This window comes from Peromyscus eremicus, chromosome 1 (assembly GCF_949786415.1).
Source record: "Peromyscus eremicus chromosome 1, PerEre_H2_v1, whole genome shotgun sequence".
NCBI lineage: Eukaryota > Metazoa > Chordata > Mammalia > Rodentia > Cricetidae > Peromyscus > Peromyscus eremicus.
Window position 1 is genome coordinate 93,856,877 of NC_081416.1, and position 22,606 is coordinate 93,879,482.

The 22,606-nt window shown below is 45.3% G+C and overlaps 1 protein-coding gene across 1 annotated transcript in view; it reads right to left on the reverse strand.

Annotated features, from left to right (window-relative positions):
* The window catches only part of Ppfibp2 (PPFIA binding protein 2), a 165,843-nt gene that overhangs the window by 142,812 nt on the left and 425 nt on the right, over nt 1-22,606 (reverse strand).

Consider the following 22,606-nt stretch of genomic DNA (forward strand, 5'->3'; position numbering starts at 1 on the left):
GCCTTCTGGGAGTTCACAGGAGGTTTCCTGCCTCCCAGGAGTGAATAGACTTTGTCTGCATTATCTCATTAGTGAGGGATACATTACAATTATCAGCTCTGTTTTGCAAAGTCTGTGACTAGAGACCAGAGAAAGAGTGACAGCAGGTGAAGCTGAGGCCAGCTTGAGAACAGTCTCACCTCCACTCACCCCCTGAACTTGTCCTCCAGGCAAAGGCATCTGTGAAAGGAGCCCTTGGAAGCCACCTACTCTTCCCAGTAATAGTGTGGGAGGATGCAAAGAGTGAAAAAAAAAAAAAGCACCAGTACCAGGGAGCAGTCTATGGTGGTTTTAAGTCTTAGCTGGAATTAGACTGCCTGGGTGAAAATCCCAACTTAGACACTCTGTCCGTTGGAATCCCTGACACTCAAGCTGCAGGAGAGCATCTCTATACCCCTGTGTCTTTTGCATGCTGTCTCCTCAACCTAAAGACCCCTTTCTCCAGTCTCTAAAAGACATTAAAAATTATTTTTCAATGTTTAAACCATTCTATACTCTCCATGACGGTATCCAAATAATCTCTGCTGAGACCCACAACAGGCACTCACACCTTCATTTAATGTTTCATGTTGCTGTGGAGATATCCAATGGAAGATGGGCATCTTCTCTTGCATGGCTAAGAATCTGGCTGGTAAGCATGAGAGAAAGAACAGAGCATGTACAGCTCAGCCCTGTCCTTCCTCTCTCCCTAGAGATATCTTAATGAGGGAGGTGGCCCGTCTCTAGAGGAGACTACAATTACATATGCCCACACTAGAGGTGGACATGTTAACTCTGCAGGGGGATGCATAAGGACCCTATGGGCCACATTCTCTATAAATAACTCCATCAGCTATAAAGCTGATAGCTTAGTCTCCCTCCAACTTCTGGTCCTGTTTTTCAGCTGTTGCCAATTTAAGTAGTATGAACAATTAGCATATTTCAAATGAAGGCAGGCCACTCAGTGAAGGACAAAACAACAGTGTCCATAGAACTATTGGTTCCCATGCAATTGGTGACCAATACACCATCTCCAAGGGTAGAAAGAAACACCCTAGGTAGCTACCAGGTGGGTTATAGCCTACGATGATGTACCTACTTTCCCCATGTGCTCCAACTAGGAGGAGCTCAGCTCCTCAGAAACCTGATGTTGGTGCTGTGATTCACTTTCCCACACAGGACAGTGCAGAAAAGGTGGTCTGGGAGGAAGGTCATCTGGGTTGTGGCCGCTGGACAATGCCTGCCAAAGTGGATTATCCCTCAGTGTCTGGAGTTTGGATAAGCCTTGTCAGGTCTGTCAGTGTGAATCAGGTCCTCAACAACGTGAACATTCCAGCGGACACGGGCGGTGTCTTACCCGACATCCTGCCCTCCCCAAAGTACTTATCTCCATTCTGTCCTCCACTCCACACACCTACCGCCATGTTAGACAAACCCTTACTCCACTGATAGGTTTCTGTGGGTTATGCAACTCCTCAGGCCTTGAACCCACCCTTCAAAAAAAGCATGCTCGCTTTTCTTCTTGACAAGGCAAACACACATTTGCACAAGTACATGCTTACACACTCAAGTCACCTTCAGGGATGAATACATGGATATGACATCATTATATTGACCAAAGGGCAGATTCAGAGGAAAGCTTCAAATACAACTTCAGTTGAACACTTTCCCAAAGGTCCATCTCAAAATCCATCCCTGAAGAATACACCAGCAAGGGGTGATTGCTGAAGCCAGGTGATGGGTGACAGATTTGGTAGGCCATTCCTTCAAGTCTGTGGCTGTTAAGAGGTTTTTTTTTTTTGTTTGTTTGTTTGTTTTTTTTAAATAATAAACAGTAAAAGAAAAATCCATTGTGTAAGGCTCTGGGTTTTTGTGGCAGGTGGGGGTGCAGGGTTAGTATGCTGAATTCTACATTCTCTTCCAGAAAAAGATCTGTGCCTAAACTCCTAGTGACTCATATGGGCTCTGCCCTGAATAAGTTCTAGCATCCAACCCGACTCTCCCTCCCCTCATCATCTCTCAGACAGACTGTCAAAGTTGCCTCTTCTGGGCTTCTGACCTCTAGCCACCAACTTCCCTTCAATACATCCTTTCCAGGAGAGTAGGAGGAACTGCTCCCCAACCTTCCACAGCTGGCCCCTGACTACTTGCCATAAAAAAAAAAAAACCCTCAGCCAGGCGGTGGTGGCGCATGCCTTTAATCCCAGCACTCAGGAGGCAGAGCCAGGCGGATCTCTGTAAGTTCGAGGCCAGCCTGGACTACCAAGTGAGTTCCAGGAAAGGCTCAGAGCTACAGAGAAACCCTGTCTCGAAAAACCAAAAAAAGAAAAAGAGAAGAAAAAAGCCTCATTTTTTAGCATAACGAAAGTCCTGCACCTCCCAGGTGCACTATCACCAAGCTGTGAGCCCAAACACACCAGAATACTTCCTACCCCTGAAAGACATAAAGGTTTTCTTGCCAGTGGGCATGCAGCTCTTGCCTAGCATGTACTCAACCTTGAGGTTCAATCTCCAGCACAAGGCATGGTGGTATAGGACTGTAATCCCAGCATTCAGGAGTGGAGGCAGGAGGATCAAAAATACTATATCACCCACTGCAATGCAGTGAGTTTAAGCCTAGTATGGGATACATGAGACCCTGTCCCCCCAACACACACACAAAAAAATCCTACACCAAAAGCCTTTCCTATCTCTGTATTTACTTTAAATGCGTTTTCCACCTGTATTTCAAAATCTCACCTACGGCCTTATGCAAATGCACCAGGGGGCCTTCCTATCACTTACACCTGGTCCCAGTCCCTAGGGATGCTGGATGCCTCGGGTCTTTGCCCCTGCCCCACACGGAACCCACATTAATCATTAGAGCTGTGTACACTGCTTTTAAGAATGACAGTCATTTATGTTTTGATGTATTTGTCCCCATTTCTGAATGGAGTGATTTAAGAGCAAGGATTATAGTCTATTCATCTTTCTCTCCCAGGAAGCATGACACAGGTGGACACTTAGTAAACGTCTGTGTATCTTGGAGATGGAAAGCAGTATTTTGTCAGCATTCTGAAATAAGGGTTGGGGGCTGACCGTGATGGCCTCTCTGACCTCTAGCTTTTTCTCTTCTGCCTGACTTTGAGAGGTGATGGCTACACTACCATTAGGGGAACCTGGCTGTGCTTGGGTCTGGCATGAATGAATGACTGGCAAATGATAGATGCAGCTGTATTCCCAAAGGACCGATAAGAGCAGAGGATATGGCTTACGCTGCAGATAATAAAGCCAGGCATTTCTCCTCATTCCATTAGCTTAGAATGCTAAGCAGCAAGAAAAAAAAAAAAAGAAGCAAGTCTGAAAAAATTGGCATGCTCTCTTTATTATCTAGGGTATTTAGGGCCTCATGTATAACTAGAAGCTACAGCAGCTACCTCCTACAAGCCTCTTAGCTGCCCATAGGGGGTTGAAGCCCCAGAATTTGGCATGCACAAAAGACATATTAATTCTGTCACTCAAAAATTGTTTTTTATTTGAAACTTCATCTTAACATTTGTTGAAAAACTTGATTCTGATTCAATGGCTTTCCTTTTGCATTCAAAAAAGAACAGGAGTGCTGTATGGTGGGTGTTGTGTGGTGGGTGCTGTGTGGTGGGTGCTACATGGCTGTTGCTGTGTGGTAGATGCTGCATGGTTGGTGCTATGTGGTAGATGCTGCATGGTTGGTGCTATGTGGTAGATGCTGCATGGTTGGTGCTATGTGGTGGGTGCTGCATGGTTGGTGCTACATGGCTGTTGCTGTGTGGTAGATGCTGCATGGTTGGTGCTATGTGGTAGATGCTGCATGGTTGGTGCTATGTGGTAGATGCTGCATGGTTGGTGCTATGTGGTGGGTGCTGCATGGTTGGCGCCGTATGGTGGGTGCTTTATGGTGTGGGCTTACAGCTCTAGAGACTAGGAAGACCAAGACAGAAAGATCACCTGAGCCCAAGAGTCTGTGACCAGACTGGACACATAACAAGACTCTATTTTAAAAAAGATATACATATTACTGTTGCCGTCAGCTTTGGTCAGAAAAAGCTTCTTTTTGCAGTGGGTAGGGTGAACTGCAAACTTGTATCTGGTCAAAATGATGAGAATATGATTTCTGAATGTTCTTGGTACCTCTCTATCACCCTGTCCAAGGCTCAGGGTACAATGTAGAAGTGGGGTTAGAAAGAACATAAAAAGCCAGGTGGTGGTGGCCCATGCCTTTAATCTCAACACTGGGGAGGCCAGCCTGGTATATACAGTGAGTTCCAGGACAGTCAGAGCTACACAGAGAAACCCTGTCCTGAAAAACTGGGAAAAAAAGAAAAAGGAAAGAATATAAGAGCAGAGGATGGAATGGGGTATCTGAAATGATGTCTTCCAGGAATTGGATGGCCTTCAAACTCTTGGACTCATAGCAGCTGTGGCCACCTGCACAAGCTTGACTCTAGCAAGATCCTATCATAAAAGGGGGAAGAAAGATTCATAATACCCTTCCCCAACACACACACTCTCTCCATGAAGATATGCCAGCAGTTAATAGTTACTAGGGTAGAGGGGCCCACAAGGCCTCACCCCTCTCTAAGGATCTGTAGGCAACTAATGGTTGCTGGGAGAAGGAAAAGACATTTTCTTCAGTGATGTAGCCAACAGTAAGGTATTCAGTTCCTGTAATTAACATGCTCCTGTAAGCAACCTCAATGAAATTCATGAGGTCACCAAAGAGGAAAAAGATATCACAGATGAGTACAGAAATGCTTTTTCTGGAAATGCTCTTTGAAACACACCTTTACAAATCAAACTTTCTCCCAACCTGTAACCAAGTTAATAATGTGCTTTCAGATAATTTATAACTATGTTATTATTTTGCTAACATACTGGGGACTCAGCTTGTCCAGAATTAACCTTTTAAGAAAAACTAGGTTTTAGACTCCTGATGTAATCAACTCCTATAAGCTAAGCTAAATGCATAGCTTCCCATTTCTCCTTCATGACCCATTCATGCCCATGACTCAGAACAGTATATGTGTGGTAACTAGGCCTTAAGAACTAGAAGCAGTGAGGCATTGAAAACAATATGTGTGCCCCTCCCCAACACGGGAGCATAGACTGATGACATCTGATTGTGACTGTGTACCTTTATGAGTCAAAAGAATCAGAAAAACAATTTCTTCCCTTAAAAGAATCCTGTAAATACTGATTAAAACAAAAGTTCATCATTCCTTCTAGAGACCAGTTACTGTGCAGTTCAATACGGAAGACAGTCTTTGTTCAGGGGATGGGGGACAGTCTTTGTTCAGGGGATCAGAACTCTACAGAACAAACTAGGCTCAGCTCAATCTTGGGTAAAAGACACCAAGGTTAGTTCCTTGTCTTTCAAGCAGCTCTGCCTGAGAGGTGCACTAGATGAGGAGAGGGTATCAGTGGGAATAGAAGAGGGACAATACAGGGCAATAGGGGATGAATACAATCAAAGTACATTATATACATATATGAAAATGTCATAATGAAATCCATTATGTATAACCAATAGATGCTAATAAAAAAATAAACAAACATCAGAAGAAAATCAAAGACCAAATCTTTCCAGATTCAGCCTGCAATACTGCTCAGGCTCTTGCTTCTGTTAGAGGAAAAGGGGGCTTCCCCACCACTGGCCTGGACTTCCTGGGAGCCATGAAGTCACTGCAAAACTCACTACTGCCATACAGCCCCAATGGCAAGTGAAAGAAAGCCTAGGCCCTGAGCATTCCCACATGAGTCTTTGGACAAAGTCAGTCAAGCTTCTGCCATTGGCTAGGCTAGGTCGACCTTCTTTGTCAGGATCAGCAGTGAGTGCCTCTGTGTCCTTTGCCTTGACACTGATGCTTGTTTGCTGAGGATTCTGAAAACACTCTATTATGAGCTTAACTGGATCTCCAAAATTTGTATGTTGAAGTCCTGACCCCCATGTTATTGTCTTTGTAATATGACTACTTTTGGAAATAAGACTACTAAAGAGATAATTACATTACAGTGAGACCCAATCAGATACAACGGGTGTTCTCAGAAGAGGCTAACCACTAGGCATAAAAGAAAGACCATGCAAAGGCACAGCTAGAAGACAGCTACCTATAAACCAAGAAGGGAGGACCGACAAGAACCAACCCAGAAAACAACGTGATTTCCAACTTTTAACATCCATAATAAAAAAATAAGCTTATCACTTAAAGCCCCTGATTTCTGATACTTAGTTATGGCAGCCTGGGAAAACTCAGGAACACTCTCCTTTGACCTTGGATACATAGTCAGGGAAGCTCATGTGAAGAAGGCTATAGCCTCCCTGGAGCCAGTGATTTTATCATCCTGATCCAATGGTGTTTTCCTCTCTTAGTCTAAGGGGGAGTTCTGCTTCACACTCACACATTAAATATCAAAGTGCAGGCTATTTCTTAACATTTATCCATATTCTTTGTAAGTCAGCTCTTGGGTGAATTGCACTTAGGGACTAAGACTGACCATGTGATCAGGACAGACTTCAGGTTACAACAAGGAGGAAACTATTAGCCCTGCAGAAATAGCAGTTATCAAGCAGCATTCAAGGAACCAAGAGCCCTAGGCCCAGCCCTCTTCTCTTCAACCCAATGCAAAAGTTCCTGCATATCATTTCGGCAGGAAGGGTTGGAGCAGCGCCTGTTCCCTAACCTTAGGTATCACAAGATACTTGTCACTTAGATCACTTCTCTGCCTTGAGTTCTTGGGCAAGACAGTAATTTAGGGACTTTCCCAAGAATAGGGAGCCAGGAATCCCCTACTTGTTCATGTGCTACTGCACACTAAAAAAAGGGCTGTGCTAGTTAGGTTTCTATTGCTGTGATAAACACCCTAACCAAAAGCAACTTGGAGAGAAAAGGCTTGACTCCATCACTGAGAGAAAGCAAGGCAGGAACCTAGAGGCAGTAATAGGCAAGCAGAGACCATGGAGGAATGCTACTCACTGGCTTGTTTCCCATGGCTTGCTTGCTCAGCTACCTTTCTTATACACCCCAGGCCCACCTGCCTGGGAATGGCACCACCAATAGTGAGTGGGCCAGGTCCTCCTACATTAATTAACAATTAAGAAAATGGCCAACAGATATGCCCACAGGCCAATCTGATAGAGGCAATTCCTCAGCCAAGGTTCCCTCTTCCCAGGTGACTCTAGCTGGTGTACAGTTGACAAACTAATCAGCACAAGCCAGCTGGAGCAGGACCCTGCATAGGATATCCCCTCTCTTGTGGGCCCACACAGTCTCATTCTTCATAGGGAAGTGAAAATGTTTTGAGACCTGTTCTCCTTAGCTCTTCTCTCATATAAAACAGCCTTTAGTCCCCAAAGAAGATATGCCAACAGTTCCTCAAAGTCAAAGGAAGAAGTGAAAGGTACTGAGACCCCTGTGACTCAATTCAAAAGGGCCACAGCAAGGACAGGCATACAAATTCTAGGTTCCCATATACCACTCCGCCCTACCCAGAGCCTTTGGAAGTTCCTTTATTACCAAGTAAAGATGGGCTTTCCCTCCTCCAGAAGAAGAGGAACAAGGTGCAGTGGAGGGACTCCAACTCTGTCTTTGTTCGAGTTGCTATAACGATGTCACCATAAACTGGACAGGCAGCTTATAAACAACACAGATTTATCGCTAATAGTCTGAAGATGGGGAGTCCAAGACAAGGGAGATTCGGTGTCTGGTGAAGATCCACTTCCTGGTTCTAGCTGTGCAAGCACACAGTGTGAGGGACTAGCTTCCTTTCCCAGGTCTCTTTTATAATGGACTTAATCCCATTCATGAGGGCTCAGCTCCCACATCTAACCACCTCTCAGAGCCTTGCTTCATACCATTAGCTCGTGAGTTTGGATTTGAAGAAATTAATATGGATGAGGAGAACATAAATGTTCAGGTCATAGTGAACTTGGATGGACAAGTAATTAAATGCTAGCTCTGCTCAATTTTAGGTAATATGCATCAACATCTCAAGTTATTGCATACTGGGGATATTATTATACCCAATTCACACAAGGCTGGACAGTGTGATAAGAAAGAGGACAGAATAAGCCACTCACACTCAGTACCTGGCCCAATAAGATCCACAACACCCTGCCTCACCTGACTCAAGGAATACATCCTTACTGCATGCACTATTCCAGAAGATGGATTTGGCCAAGACTCTCTGTGGTCTGTTTGAGAAGTAGCCAAATACCTCCAGGCCAGCCCCAACATTAAGTGGACACTGAGAGTACAGAGCTCAAACACAGTATATGTGTTCTGAACATTATGGTTCTCTCTAGCAGTACTGCAAAAACAGCAAGACCATGCCTTCCTGGGCTAAAAGTCTCTTACAGATCACATGTCTACTCTTAGAGATTATATGTCCACTCTTACACAGTCCGGTGCTTTTTGCTCAGCCATTCACCAGAGACTTAGCAGTTAACCCTGCTGCGGGAAAGTAATCAGGCCAAGTTTATGATGCTCGGGGGCCACTTGGGGACTGACTTGAGAGAGAAGTCACAACCAGGAAAAAAGATCTGAGAGGTACCCAACATGGAAGCTAAAGCTGAAGCTGGGCTTTGTAGATTTTGGTGGGGAAAGGGCCATGTTCTGATCTCATTCACAGCTAATTTAGTCTTGAAACAGCAGGACCTCTGTACTGTGCACTGGTATCAAGAGTGCCCATACCAAGTCCAGTGATGACTTTGAGGGAAGACAGCCAAGTGGAACCAGCATCCTAGAGAAAACCCATAAATGCTCTCAGTGGATGCCACACTCTGAAGGAGACACATCAGTACCAAAGAAGGAATCAGTCCAGGAGTTAGGAAGACTTAGGAAGACATGGTACATAACAGTGATGTAATGGCATACCTTTCTCACATACCTTTCTTATGGCTCTTTTCATCAGCACCAATCCTCATTCAGTTATCATTTTATCTAAAACTGTCTTTTAAATGTAAGTAGCCCTGACACTTGAGTGCTGGACTGTGACAGCAGGGCATCCCTCAACATTTTTAGAGTGCTCCAATTTGGTAGGTAGGATATGAAGGTAGAGATTCTCCCTCCCCAAGAAGTAGCCTGATAACATGAGATCTCGAGACATTGTAGCCTAAATATTCCCAAGCCTTCTTGATCTGAATAGCCCCTGTATTTACAGCCTCCTAAGCTAATCTTCTCAGACTTTCAGGGCTGATGGGCAGCTATCACAGGCTCACACAGAAGACAGAGCAAAGAATAGCCTCTAGGACTAGAGCTGAGTCCAAAGCTGCAGGAGGCAGCTGGATAGAGGATGAGAACCAGGGCCCATCCACTCAGTGATAAGGACCAGCTGGCTCTCCAAAAACAGACTCAGAAAGATCCCTGACTTGAATGGACAGCTCCCATCAGCTCACCTGTTCAGAGCCTGAACATGCCATGCATGGGAACAATGTTGTCTTTTCATGCAGGGATCCTAGCACCCACTCCAAACCTCTGCTTGGGCAAGTTCTGGACAAATACTTACCACATTGTATAAGCCAGTCTTCTCCACCCCCACAGCTTCACCTGGGTTACTGCCCAGGTTATCCTGAGTCTCATCACTCACTATGGCCTTCCAGCCCACTCCAGAGAGCCATTCTTGCTAAACATCCCAGGGTCCTAAAATGATGGAGTTGTTGCAAGCGATGTGACTAACGATGAAGTAGCTAAAGCTAAGATGCTTTTTGAATACACTGAGATGATCAGGATCATCATGCCCTATTTTAACATATTTTCTCGAGTGGGAGAAAAATAGAGGAATTTAGGTCAAGAATTCAGAAATTACCTATAGTAGTGAGGGACTAATCGTTTCTTTATACCTAACAGCAATGTAGGGGCTAGAGAGAGGGCTCCACAGTTAAGAACACTTGTTCTGGCATAGGGCCTATGTTTGGCTCCTAGCACCTACACATGTCCCCTATAACTCCAGTCCCAGGAGATCTGAAGCCCTCTTCTGGGTTTGGTAGGCACCAGGCACACATGTGGTATACATTACACACATGCAGGCACTTACACACACACATACATACATACATACACACACACACACACACACACACACACACACACACAAAGAAAAAGAAGAATAATTCTTAAAAAGAAAAGATCGTCAATGTGTTAATGGTTTTCAGCTCTCCTAACTAGGATTAGAATATGCTTCATGACAATCTAGCCACATCTACCAAGTTCCTCCGAAGATTAACATGGCCAGGCACATGCTGATTTGACCATCTTCCTGACTTGTCATCATTAAGGGAAAAGTCTTCAGTATAATCAGTTGTTTAATCTGGACTCTAAATGTGGTGCCAAGGGTAGAAACAACATGAATTTAGAAGATCAGGATGACTGAGTATAAATGTGATGCTAGTCATCAGTTAGAAAACCTTGGGAAAGTCACATGTCCTGTCAGAGTCAATTTCCTGCAGAATTCAAGTTTGAGAGGCAGCCAATGAAGTTTAAGTAAGTACATAATCTCCATTCAATGCCTCAGGCATGGTGGGTGCTTACTAAATAATAATGGTCCATCTTTGGTGCTCTAGTTAACCATGTTGTCTCTTTGGTCAACCTAACCACTGGCTGTTTTCTAAATTACACTCAGGCAGGGGAAGTGACCTCCTCAGCTGGAGCCCCCACTATGCCTGAAGAGAATGGTCTGAAAATTATCTAGTGACTGAAATAATGTGTCAAGAGAGCTTAGGAATTATACTCTATCTCTGTTCCTTAAAAGGTAGGAGTTTCCCCAGACCCGGTAAATAAGCTCCTACTCTGAGCCAAGCTCCCTCCCTGCCTTCTAGTCCAGGCTACCATGGCCCTCGGGCATCCACATTGCTTAACCACAGCACCCTTCATCTTGCCATCCACCACACCCCACCCAAAACCTCAGCCTACTTGTATAAGGCCCACAGCCCTTCCCTGCCTGCTCTTGGGGCTGGAACCTCACTGTGGCCCAGGCTGCATTAAGTCACATTTCTCAGTGCTGTTACTAAGGCCCTCTACACCAACCATTACCTAGGAGTCCAGGACCTCAGGTCACATTGTCCCTTTTCCCTTCTACACCTGTTATACTCTCTTGGATGCTGGGAGGCTAATGCCTCAGACCACATGCCATGGCTCTCCATGTCCTAGAATGTCATGTTTTTACAATCTTCACATAGGACCTCCATGTATGAAGAAGCATTCAAAACCTAGTTGTGGTAAGGCCAAGGGTGATATAAGCAGAGAATATACATGGTACTTAGGTCTTGGGGATCCTGGCTGCAGAGAGTCAGCCTACAAGGCATTTCCTCAGAGGATTTCCCCTCTCCTGATCCATTAGCCTGTGACTTGACAGAGAGAATCTTGATGACTGCCCTTCTCTAGCCTCTTGCCCTTGGTAGACCCTACATTCCTTGCTAGTTGTCTTTGCTCAGAAGCCACCAGACATTCCCATCCCTAGAAGAGATAAGCCCAGCTTATCTTGGTTTAGAATTGAAATCCACCCCCCACCTCCCATCCCATTGCACAGTCCCAGATTCTTGTTTTATGGGACAGAGTCTCCCTCTGTAGCCCAGGCTGGCCTAGAACTCACTCCGGAGGCCAAGCTGGTGAGGCAGGAGGCCACTCATGGTGATCCTCCTGCCTCAGCTTCCTGAGTGCTGGGATTACAGGCACAAACCACCATGCCCAGCTTCTTTGTTCCACTTTTAGCAATGGAAGGTTGGTTTCCTCCTTATTTCTTGAACCCAGTTTTCTCAATTATGCCTGCTGTTCTCTTATCTCAGGGAATCTGATTGACCAAGAACCCCTGTATTCTCTCTTCCCTCACACTGAACCCTCTAGCTGCCCAGTAGATACAAGTCTTATTTTACTGACAACCCAGCAGATCAATCCATCGTTCCTACTCTTCAAAATCCCAAGACCACTTCGGTTAATCCCACAATGCCTTTAGCAGACTCTGCCTCTCCTCTTACTTCATCTACTGCTTCCTAATGGATACTCATCAGACAATGTCCTTGCAGAGAGATTCTTACACATGCTCTAAGATAGCTTCTGGGTCTAGAGATAAGCTTGACTTACCCGGAATTTTGTTATTTGTAATTCTGTCTAATGTAACCCTGGTTGGCCTGGAGCAAGTTACGGTGAGGATAAGTATGAAGTTCTTATCCTCCTGCCTCCACCTCTGGAGTGGTTAGGATTACAAACTTGTGAACCTCAACCACCCCATCTTAGGTAAGGTTGAAGACTGAACCCAGGAATTCTGGTATGCCATGCCAACCCTCTACCCACAAACCCTCTACCCACTAAATTGTATCACCAGCACTTACCTGGAATTTCTTACGTCATTTCGAACTATACCTGCCTCCTGATTAGTTTCCTTTACCCTCACTACCCAGAGCCCCTAAATCTACCCTAACAGAAGCACAGAATACAGTAACTGCCTCATTCACGTGTGTCTCATTCCTATGCTTTCCTGTCTCTTCTCAAGTCTTGCATAACAAGAGCACTAATTTTACATCATTTCGGGTCCCTCCCCTGACTTGTCTCAATGTGAAAAGTCTAGGTAAATTCAAGGAAAGGTCCCCTCTATTTCTATTTCTTTGTTTTGTTTTGTTCTGTTTTTCGAGACAGGGTTTCTCCATGTAGTTTTGCTGCCTGTCCTGGAACTCACTCTGCAGACCAGGATGGCCTCAAACTCTCAGAGATCTGCCTGGCTCTGCCTTCCGAGTGCTGGGATTAAAGGCTTGCACCACTGCCACCCAGCTCCTTCTATTTCTATTAATGAAGCCAAGCTAAGCAAATTTACATGGGCTTTCCCACCTGGACAGTGAAGAAACACATCACATCGATTCTGGGAGCCTTAGGACAGGACTCTGCCCAGCCCAGCCGCACCTTACTGAGCTGGGCTCCTCGTGCTTCCCTCGTCTGGTTTGCTGATGACAAGCCACCTGAGACGGACCTGTGACAGTCCCCACTGTGCACTTGTCCCCTGCACCACGGCTGTCCTTTCTATGTCACATCTGCTACTTTCCTCTTCAAAGTTCAGGACAAGGAGGGAGACTGCAACGTTACTTCATGTGCACCGCTCCTTCTCACAAAATGCTTTTCTCAGGCTTCTTGAGAAAGGAGAAATAATGACAATACCATTTCCTGACTGCCTATACCGTGCCAAGCACTCTAGCCAGCAATGACTGCACCATCTCATTTAATCTTCACAACAATCAAATAAAGTGGCCCTCTATTACTGTTAAGCCAAATGAGAAACTTAAAAACTCAGAAAAGTAAGCAGACTTGCTCAAAGTGGCAGCCTTGAACCTATGTAGCACAGGCACTTGAATGGAGGACGGTTTGATTCAAAGTCACATCCTAGAACTGCCAAGGTCCTTAAGACCGAGGGAGACCAAGCCTTCATGATGGAGAAAACCAGCTGCCTGCTATAATGGACTGAGGGGGTGGGGAGAGCAGGAGGAGTCGGTTTCCTCCTTTGCAGAAGCAGGACAATAATCTGCGCCCCAGGCACTGTCTGCACCAGTGAGCTGGCACAATGAAAACCTAGACAGACACACAGGGATGTTGTTGCTGTTACCAGGTAAGCAATGCTGCATTGAAGAACCAGATGTCTTGGCGGGGTGCAGGAAGAGCTTATGTAATAAAACCTTTTCATGACATCCAGTCAAGATCAGGTGTCAGAGCCAAGAACCATTCCTTTGCTCTGGTAAAATGCTGAATGAGCAGAACTTGCCATTTCCTCCCAAAATCACAATTTAACTTCTCTCCTCTAAGCATGCCAATCCACTCTCCCCTTTCTCCCTTCCCCCTTGCTGCGCCTATCACTCACAGAATTCAGGGTATAGGATAAGTTTGATGCCACACACCCCAGCAGGTCTGAGGCAGTCCCACCATGCTAGGCATGGTGGTGCACTTGTAATCCCAAAGCTAGGAAGCAGACACAAAAGGATTTCTGGGGCTTGCTAGCCAGCTAGCCAGGCCTAAGCAGTGCAAGAGACCCAGGGAGAGACAAAGTGCTAGTATTTTTCTTGCCTGACAAGAAAAACAAAGTGGATAGATAGCTCCTAAGGAAAGAAACTCAAGGCTGACCTCTGGCCCCTACATCCACCTGCACATACATGGCCCCACATGAACATACAGAGAGACAAATTATTCATGTTGCAATATATAAAATTAAATCTAGTACTCAAGAACCTTAAAAAAATCTGTTTCCCAGAGACGGGAGCACTAGATCGCAAAATTCTGAGTTGGAATCTCAGCATGGGGGTGTTTCCCACAAAACTAAATAACACTACCTCTGCTTCATGAGATAAGCCCTCTGTCAAACATATCAAATGGGTAATTCCATTCTAGCTCCTCTGGAGGAGTCTTTTTGTTATGCATGGCTGTACCTCAGTTGCCTCCAGGAAGCAGTCCAGTTCTGAGAGATACTCATGAAAAAGCCTCTTTGGTTTAAGGGAAATTCAGTCTTCTGTTAGAGGATAGAGCTGCTGGGAGGAGTTGTCCTATACACAGACAAGAAACAGAAGTCTTCTTGGTTTGAGTTGTGGTTCTTTCCTGTTTCCTGTCCTTTCTTTCCTTCTAGGGTCCTATACTACTCTCCTCCACAACACACACACACACACACACACACACACACACACACACACACACACAATCAACTAAGGAGTTGCTTTTATCAGGCAACCCCATGTCTTTCTACCAAAAGCAGGCTGGAGACATTTGTTAAGAAGGCCTCTTGAGACTAGGTAACGAAGGAGATTCAAGGGGGGATGCCCAGATCTCCCTGGGAAAGGCAAATAGAAGAGATTTTATGAAGTGGACTAAGGGCAAGTAGGGATGGGAACATGAACAATCAGTTTGAGAGAGGAAGTACTAAAAGAGACTGGAAAGGGTGAGCATTTCGCAGTCGGGTAGAAACCTGGCACACTCTAGCTAAGAGTCCTAGCAATAGTGAATCCATAGCCTGAACTGGTCATCACCTGTGACCAGGCAAGACTTCCAGTGGAGGGACTAGGACACCAACCCAGCCACATAACCTTCAACCTACAGTCTGTCCTGCCTATGGGACATGCTGGGGTAAGGGTGGCTTAGCCATTGAGGGTGTGGCCAACCAATGACTGGTCTAGCCTAAGACCCATACCACAAGAGTAAGCCCACCCTCGACACTCCCTGGAGAGCCAGGACCTACAGGCTGGATGACCCAGAGACCTAGGATAGAACCAAACACAACTGGAGAAAAAAATGTCAATGTAATGATGCCTAACGATATTCTGCTATACTCTTAGATTGGTGCCTTGCCCAAATGTCATCAGAGAGGCTTCATGCAGCAACTGATGGAAACAGAAACAGAGACCCTCAGCCAGACATTACGCTGAGATGGGGGAATCCTGCTGAAGAGAGGGAGGAAGGATTGTAGGAACCAGAGGGGTCAAAGACATCACAAGAAAACCCACAGAATCAACTAACCTGGGCTCAAAGGAGCTCATAGAGTCTGAATCTTCAACCAGGGTGCCTGCATGGACTGATGTAAGCCCTCTTCATATATAGGACAGTTATGAGCTTGCTTAACTGGTGGGATGCCTAACAGTGGGAGCAGGGGCTGTCTCTGACTCTTTTGCTGGCTTGTTGGACCCTATTCCTCATACTGGGCCACCTTGCCCAGCCTTAATACAAGGGAAGGAGCTTATGCTTACTCTTAATGCAACGTGATATGCCATGTTTTATTGATATCCATAGGAGGCCTGCCCTTTCCTGAACAGAAATGGAGGAAGAACAGATGGGGGAAGGGGCAGAGAGGGGTGGGGCAGACTGGGGGCAGAGGGAAGGATTGGAAGGAGAGGAGGGAGGGAAACTGGGATGTAAAATTATTTAATTAATTAATGTCAAAATCATGATTTAAAAAAAGGACTTTTGGAGGAGAAGAGATGACTCGGCAGTCAAGAGCAAACACTGCTCTTGCAGAAGACCTAAGTTGGATTCCCAGGACCCATGCCAGTGCACTCACACCGTCACTCACTCTAGCTCCAGGGGAACCTGACGTCTATGACCTCTAAGGGTACTTACACTCATGTGCACATACCTACATGAACAAACATAATTAAAAAAAACAAAAATAAAATACTGAAGAGGAAGGAGACGACGATGATTTCTTGGGACACCTGATGCAGTCACAGGAGCAGCCCTTCTGCTCAGAGGTCCTTGCCCAGTCTGAGATGCCCAGCTGCATCTGATTGGCACAGTCCATAGCACACTGTGAAATTACATCTTCATCCTGGAGAGTGAGAGAGGCTTTTTGACCATTCTTGCTAAACACCCTCAGGCAGTCAACAGGGCTGTGAGCATCCCCATGAGGGCAAAGAAATCCCAGGATTTAGATAACTGCCCTTCCTTTAGAGTCTTTATCTCTGGGAGGAGACAGTTACACTCAAAGAGGAGCCCAGGGGACTGGAGAGATGACTCAGAGATTAAGAGCACTGGCTGGTATTCCAAAGGTCCTGAGTTCAATTCCCAGCAATCACATGGTGGCTCACAACCATCTATAATGAGGTCTGGTGTCCTCTTCTGGCATGCAGACAGAACACTGTATACATAATTAATTAAAAGAGAGAGACACACACACACACACACACACACACACACACACACTGAGGCAGGTGGATTGGTAGGTCCATACATACCAAGATCCAGCCACGATAGATAGATAGATAGATAGATAGATAGATAGATAGATAGATAGATAGATATAGATAGATAGATATAAAAAGAGGAACCCCTTGGGACTTCCACAACAGGGGAGAGGCCAAGCATTCCAAAGTCACCAGGACTAACTAATCTTTGTTAATGGCTTCTCCTCCCACCTTACATCTGCATAAGTCATTCCTAAGCCTTGGGCAACCCAAGTCTGCTGTCTGTGACTATCCCTGTTACATTACCATGGGTGAGCAGGCTCAAGCACATATTTAAGTCTCATTAGATGACAGGACAAGGAGACTAACTTAACCTCAGAACAAGAGGAGGTAGAAACAAGCAAGAAAAAGCCAGGAAGGCTAGACAAGTTCACCTTCAAAGTAAACTCCCAGCACAGCTGAATTACTGTTTGGGTTTGCCAGCTACCACATTCCGATTGTGTCCCATACCATTAGCCTACCTACCTCTGCCCTAGCAAATGGAAGTGACCTCTGCCTTGAGGTCCATGACAAAGGCAAGATTGTCCTGGGAAGCCAGCAGCTGGGAAGCCTGGCTCATTAGAGAAGTGTAGAAGGGATGGGTGAGGAGGAGGGAATTCTGGCCCCAGAGCCACTGAGTCTCTCCCAGATACCTCCTCCCATCCATCACTCAATCATCAGAAATCCCTGCCCTTCTGAGGGCAGGAAGTCCTTAGGACTGGTTTGCTGTCCCCAGCTAGCTCTCATTCCCAGCACCTTCCTCTCCTTTCTCTCATCTATGCATCACTACAACAGTAGCAACATCTTATGGAATGTTCAATGTGTCCCCAAAGTTTGTCTGGGAGAGAAGAGAGTGTTATGTCCTTAGAATACACATTTCCAGTGAATTGGTAAATTGATTAATGGTTACACTCCCAGAAAAACCTGAATATGCACATAGCAGCAGCATATACAGAATAGAGTTCTTCTGATACCATAAAAAGCACTTCTCGCCGGGCGGTGGTGGTGCACGCCTTTAATCCCAGCACTCGGGAGGCAGAGCCAGGCGGATCTCTGTGAGTTCGAGGCCAGGCTGGGCTACCAAGTGAGTTCCAGGAAAAGGCGCAAAGCTACACAGAGAAACCCTGTCTCGAAAAACCAAAAAAAAAAAAAAAAAAAAAAAGCACTTCTCTACTCAATATGCTAGAAGCCAGGAAGCTAGGGAGCCTGGATCTGCAACTAAGAACGGGGTGACTTTGGGTACACTGCTTTGGGCTTTGCCATCCTCTTCTGGTTTGAAAATGTGTCACCAACCTCTTTCCTTTCTCTCTTCTAAGTTAGAAGGTCCTCCATGGTCCCACATCTATTCACAATCACCTCATTCTCTGCCAGTCAGTGTCCAGTAGGACTCTTTTCTCTCCCTAAAATCGAATCAGTCATTTCTTGGCAAGCTCACTTCTCCACTGCTATTGTCACTGCCTTGATTCAGGACCCAAGATTCTTCTATGGTTTTAAAACTTGTAAGTAGTCCCACAAGTCTACTCTTCACAGCCCAGAATCCTCCTAAAGACGAACTTGCACAGAGCCTTTTCCATATTACTCATAGCTTTCAAGGTCATCAGTTCAAAGAAAACAAATTTTAGATGACTTTTATCACGCTGCTAAGTACCTGAGATTCTAAGTGTGTGTGTGTATATTATCACACAGGTCAAACTTTGAATTCTTTAACTCCAACCTTCAGGGCCTTCCACCATCTTCTCCCTTTCCAAACTCCAGCCTTTCCTCTCCAAATGTCTCCATTGATGTAGAGCCATTTCCACAGAATTGAAACATTTCCTCCTGGAGAATGCAGGGAGACTCATACAAATCAGGAAGCTAGTGAAACTTACCTAGGGGGGACCTGGGAGTCTCAGTTGGAAATAAGATCCCCCCACCCCCCCCACCCCCAGTTATAAAATCAGTAAATAATTGTTGGAGACGAGACTATCTAGTTGTGCTGCCTGCAAGTCGAGCAAGGAGCTCCAGGGGTGCAGCCTTTCTGTGTTCTCACCCACACTAAGGGATGAAGCTGCCCTAAAGTCACCCACACTCCTGTCAATAGCTCCTCATAAAATCCATTGGTTCACCAGGCTAGGCTTGGGTGGAATCATTTCATTAGTGTGTCATCAGCATCTTATCTGGGTTGAATAGACATCTGTTCATGTCTCCCCAGGAAAGTCATACAACACCCCACCACACCCCATATTCTAGCCATTGAGCCACTCTCCCTTGAGCCTGCCCTTCCTGTCTTTTAACTTTTGCTCCCTTTCCTTCCCTTCTCGCTCACAAAACAACCTGTTCCTTTCCCTCTTTACAGAAGCAAAACCCGCCAGGCAACACAGGGCCCACGCACATGGGAAACTCTTGCTGATAACTGTTAAGTACTGAGCCTCACACAAAAGCTGGTATGGCGAGAGCAGCTCAGAGTATGGACAGAGAGGTGGAGGGAACACAGCAGAGAGCAGTTTCTACTGTCATTCATATATGATACTAGTGGAAAGAGTGAAAGGACTTGAGAGTGAGGGGGTTTCTAGGGTTCTCACACATGTTACAGAGCACAGACAACAGGTACCTCCAGAAAGAGGAAACTGTCACATCTTGCATAAGGGTTTAGTCAATGTTTGAACACTGCATCTCTTCTGTTTGTATTCGCTCTCCTCATATTTTGCATTAAGGGATCCACCAGGAGATTTTAAGCAGAGAAGGATCATAAACAGATTTGTACTTCAGACTCATGGCCATTCCTCAGACAGAGAAGCACAAAAGGATGGGGACGGTCTAGCTCCTCAGTTTGGGGAAACAGTGGAGATGGAGTTAGAAAACAAATTAGCCTAAAAGTTCACAAGGATATTATAGTTTATCTTATCAGAAAGGCAGTCTTATCCTACCTGTGTTGACAGGTGTGTTACAGACATGTGCAGATGAGTACAAGATTACTATATAACATGGGAGTTAAGAAAAGGCATCAAACGCAATGAGTGCTTAGCTCTCATGTGCATACATATGCACAGGGACACAGGGAGGAAATGAAAGCAAGAATTACCAAGGAGCACCAGACCAATGATGTTAAAGCCCAGAGACATTTTCAGTTTGCTGCAGACAAAGCTCAGAGTCCCAATGCCTCAGGAAGTCTGAGGCCTTCTGGAGATCTCAGCAGGAAGCTCACCTGGTTGCTTTAGGGGAGGCATCTCCTCCTGTAAGGCTTTTTATCACAAGTATCAGAGATAATAACAGCCCCTGGGGGAGAGCCACTAACAGACTGCCCTTTAAGATTTTATAAAGAAACAGAGCTCACCTCCCCTAGACTCCAAAAATAAACACACACAGGTGCCTTCAAGGACAAACAAAACAAGATACTGGGATAGCAAAGGGCAAAGGAAGTGGAACTTCTCCGAGGAAGGAGGAAGCAAGAAGCAAGGAAAATAGTGACTGAGGAGAAGCCAAGCCCAGAGCTTTAGTTGTAGTTTGGGTGCAGTTGTGCACATTGAGGGATGACTGTCATGTCTTACAAGGCGGCGGACAATCTGTGGGGCTTAATAAATGCTTAAAAGCATCACCTGTTGTGCTTGCATTCATTCTTCCCCTCATATGCTTTCCTAAGAGCTCAACAAGGGGATTTGAAACAGGAACAAATCATGAACACATTTGTAATTCGGGAGAAAAAAAAAAGACCTTATGGACAAGTACAAATGAGCTGCTGACCATTATCGTCTGAGTGACACACCAATCCTTGCATCCAAAATTGAAGTAGAATTCTCCAAGAATTGCTCCTTTTCCTAGTGTCTAATTCTGCTGAATCAAAATGATTGGGGCATACTGGGCTGATACCTCCCATTCTTTGGCCCTGGTCCTAAAGACTCAGTACTTCTAGGGTCTCTTCGGTCTGCTCACACTTCACTCTCATCACATTGACCTGAGTTGGCCTGCTAGTCTCCTAACTGGTCTCCCAGCTGTGGTCCTCCTCCAAGCACTGCCAAGTCCCGAGGCTTATCCCACCTGCCTGTTACTAGGGAAGTCGGTAAAAAAGCCTTGGGCCTACTTAACCAGAATAATTCGAAAAACTCCCCCAGGCACGGGTTTGTAGATCACTACTTTGAATTCTTGATACAGACAGGAGAGAGATAGGTTAGACATGCAGGAAGTCAGGCTCTATCCCTGACCCACATTTGAAGAGCATTGGGTGATTCTCAGGCTTGTGTTTGAAGAGTGATGCTCTACAGTGTCACCTGACCACTCACTCCACAAATGTTTACTGGATTTCTCTGTTAGTCTGGGAGTTGGGAAGGTCAAGGGTCAAGGCCTCTAACTTTGATAAGCTCAGCTGACCACAAGTCATTCTTTCCTTAACATCCCATTCGTTGATGCCCATGGCCTCCCACCTGCCTCAGGCGCCAGCTGGGATATCAGTTTTGTTTGTTATTTTGTTTGTTTGTTGTTGCTTTGTCTACCACTCAGGCCAGGAACCAAGAATGACCAGTAGCTACTTCTTGGAGCCAGACTGAGTTTGCCTTATAAGCCTTTCCGTGGCCCAGGCCACCCGAAACTTTCCTGCGAGGCACCTCACATAGATTGATCCTTCTTAAAACTATCCTAGATTTTCCTATTTCTGATGAAAAAAACTAGGATTTCTACAAGTTTGTTCCCGCCTTCTCCTGCCACTCTTATATGTATTGCTTACATTATCCACTAACTCTTAAAATCATAGCACATCTGCCTTAGTTACCACAACATACACGGTAGCATTGAGCCTGTCTCAACCAGAAGCAATAAACTAAAATTGGCACATCATCAAATATCAAAGTAATACCACTAATATATTATGTGAGGGCTGGGAGGTGTTGCTCAGTGGTAGAGCATTGCTTTACTGGCATTCACAAGGTCCTAAATTAGTTTACCAGTCCCCATCACCACTAACATTAAATAAAATCCCAAATAAAAATAACAGCAAAAGACTTAACAATATTCCACCTTAAAGTCATTTAAATATGATTGTAAATAGAATATGAATGGGCTGGTTCTCCCAAAGTGAAGAAAGAAATAATTTCTAATCAGATAACATTTTTGATATACCAATAGTAATCCAGGACTATAGGTTAATTAGGTCTGTGGTTGACTTCCTTCCTGTAGTTGCGCATTTAACTTCACAAAATACATGGTAATCTTATAAACACTTCAATATGTAGTATAATCAATTCAGGACCAAGAGAGATAAAGACAGATAATTAGCCCAAAATATGGAAGAGGAAGACTGATCCATATCAAATATCTCAATGCTCTGAAAGAAAGAGTTGAATACCTATTTGAATCTTACTTGAACCTTGAAAGTGCTTGTCTTTAAACATATAAACTTATTTTCATCGAAGGAAAACTACAGGTCTGGAGTCGAGATGGAGGGAGGGAGGAGGACCCACTTTTTAAAATGTAAGTATCTTGACATCCCAATCCCGTTCTACAACGATTCCCTGCCTTGAGCCTTTGGGAAGCATGTTGAATTTAGCAATTAGTGTACACAACTGCTCCTGGTCAAGGCGCTGAGGACCAAGGCTCTATAGAACAGAGAGATTAACCTGGGTGAACCGTCCTCAACTTCCTCACCACCTTGGGCTTTCCATCTGACGCCACTGCTGCTCTCGTAGGGCACCAAGCTGGTACATAATCGTCCGGAACTCTGAGATATCGGAGCACCCCATTATGGAACTCTGGGATATCGGAGCACCCCATTATCCCGGGACCACCCTAGCACCTGTAGAAGCGCGAGGCTGGTGGCACATTGGGAGCAGAGTGCGGTGGGAAACTCATGCAAATCCACAGGAGTTATACCCTTCTCCCAGTCTCCCAGCCAAATAAGCGGATCCCCCAAGTCTTGAAAACGTTCGGAGATCT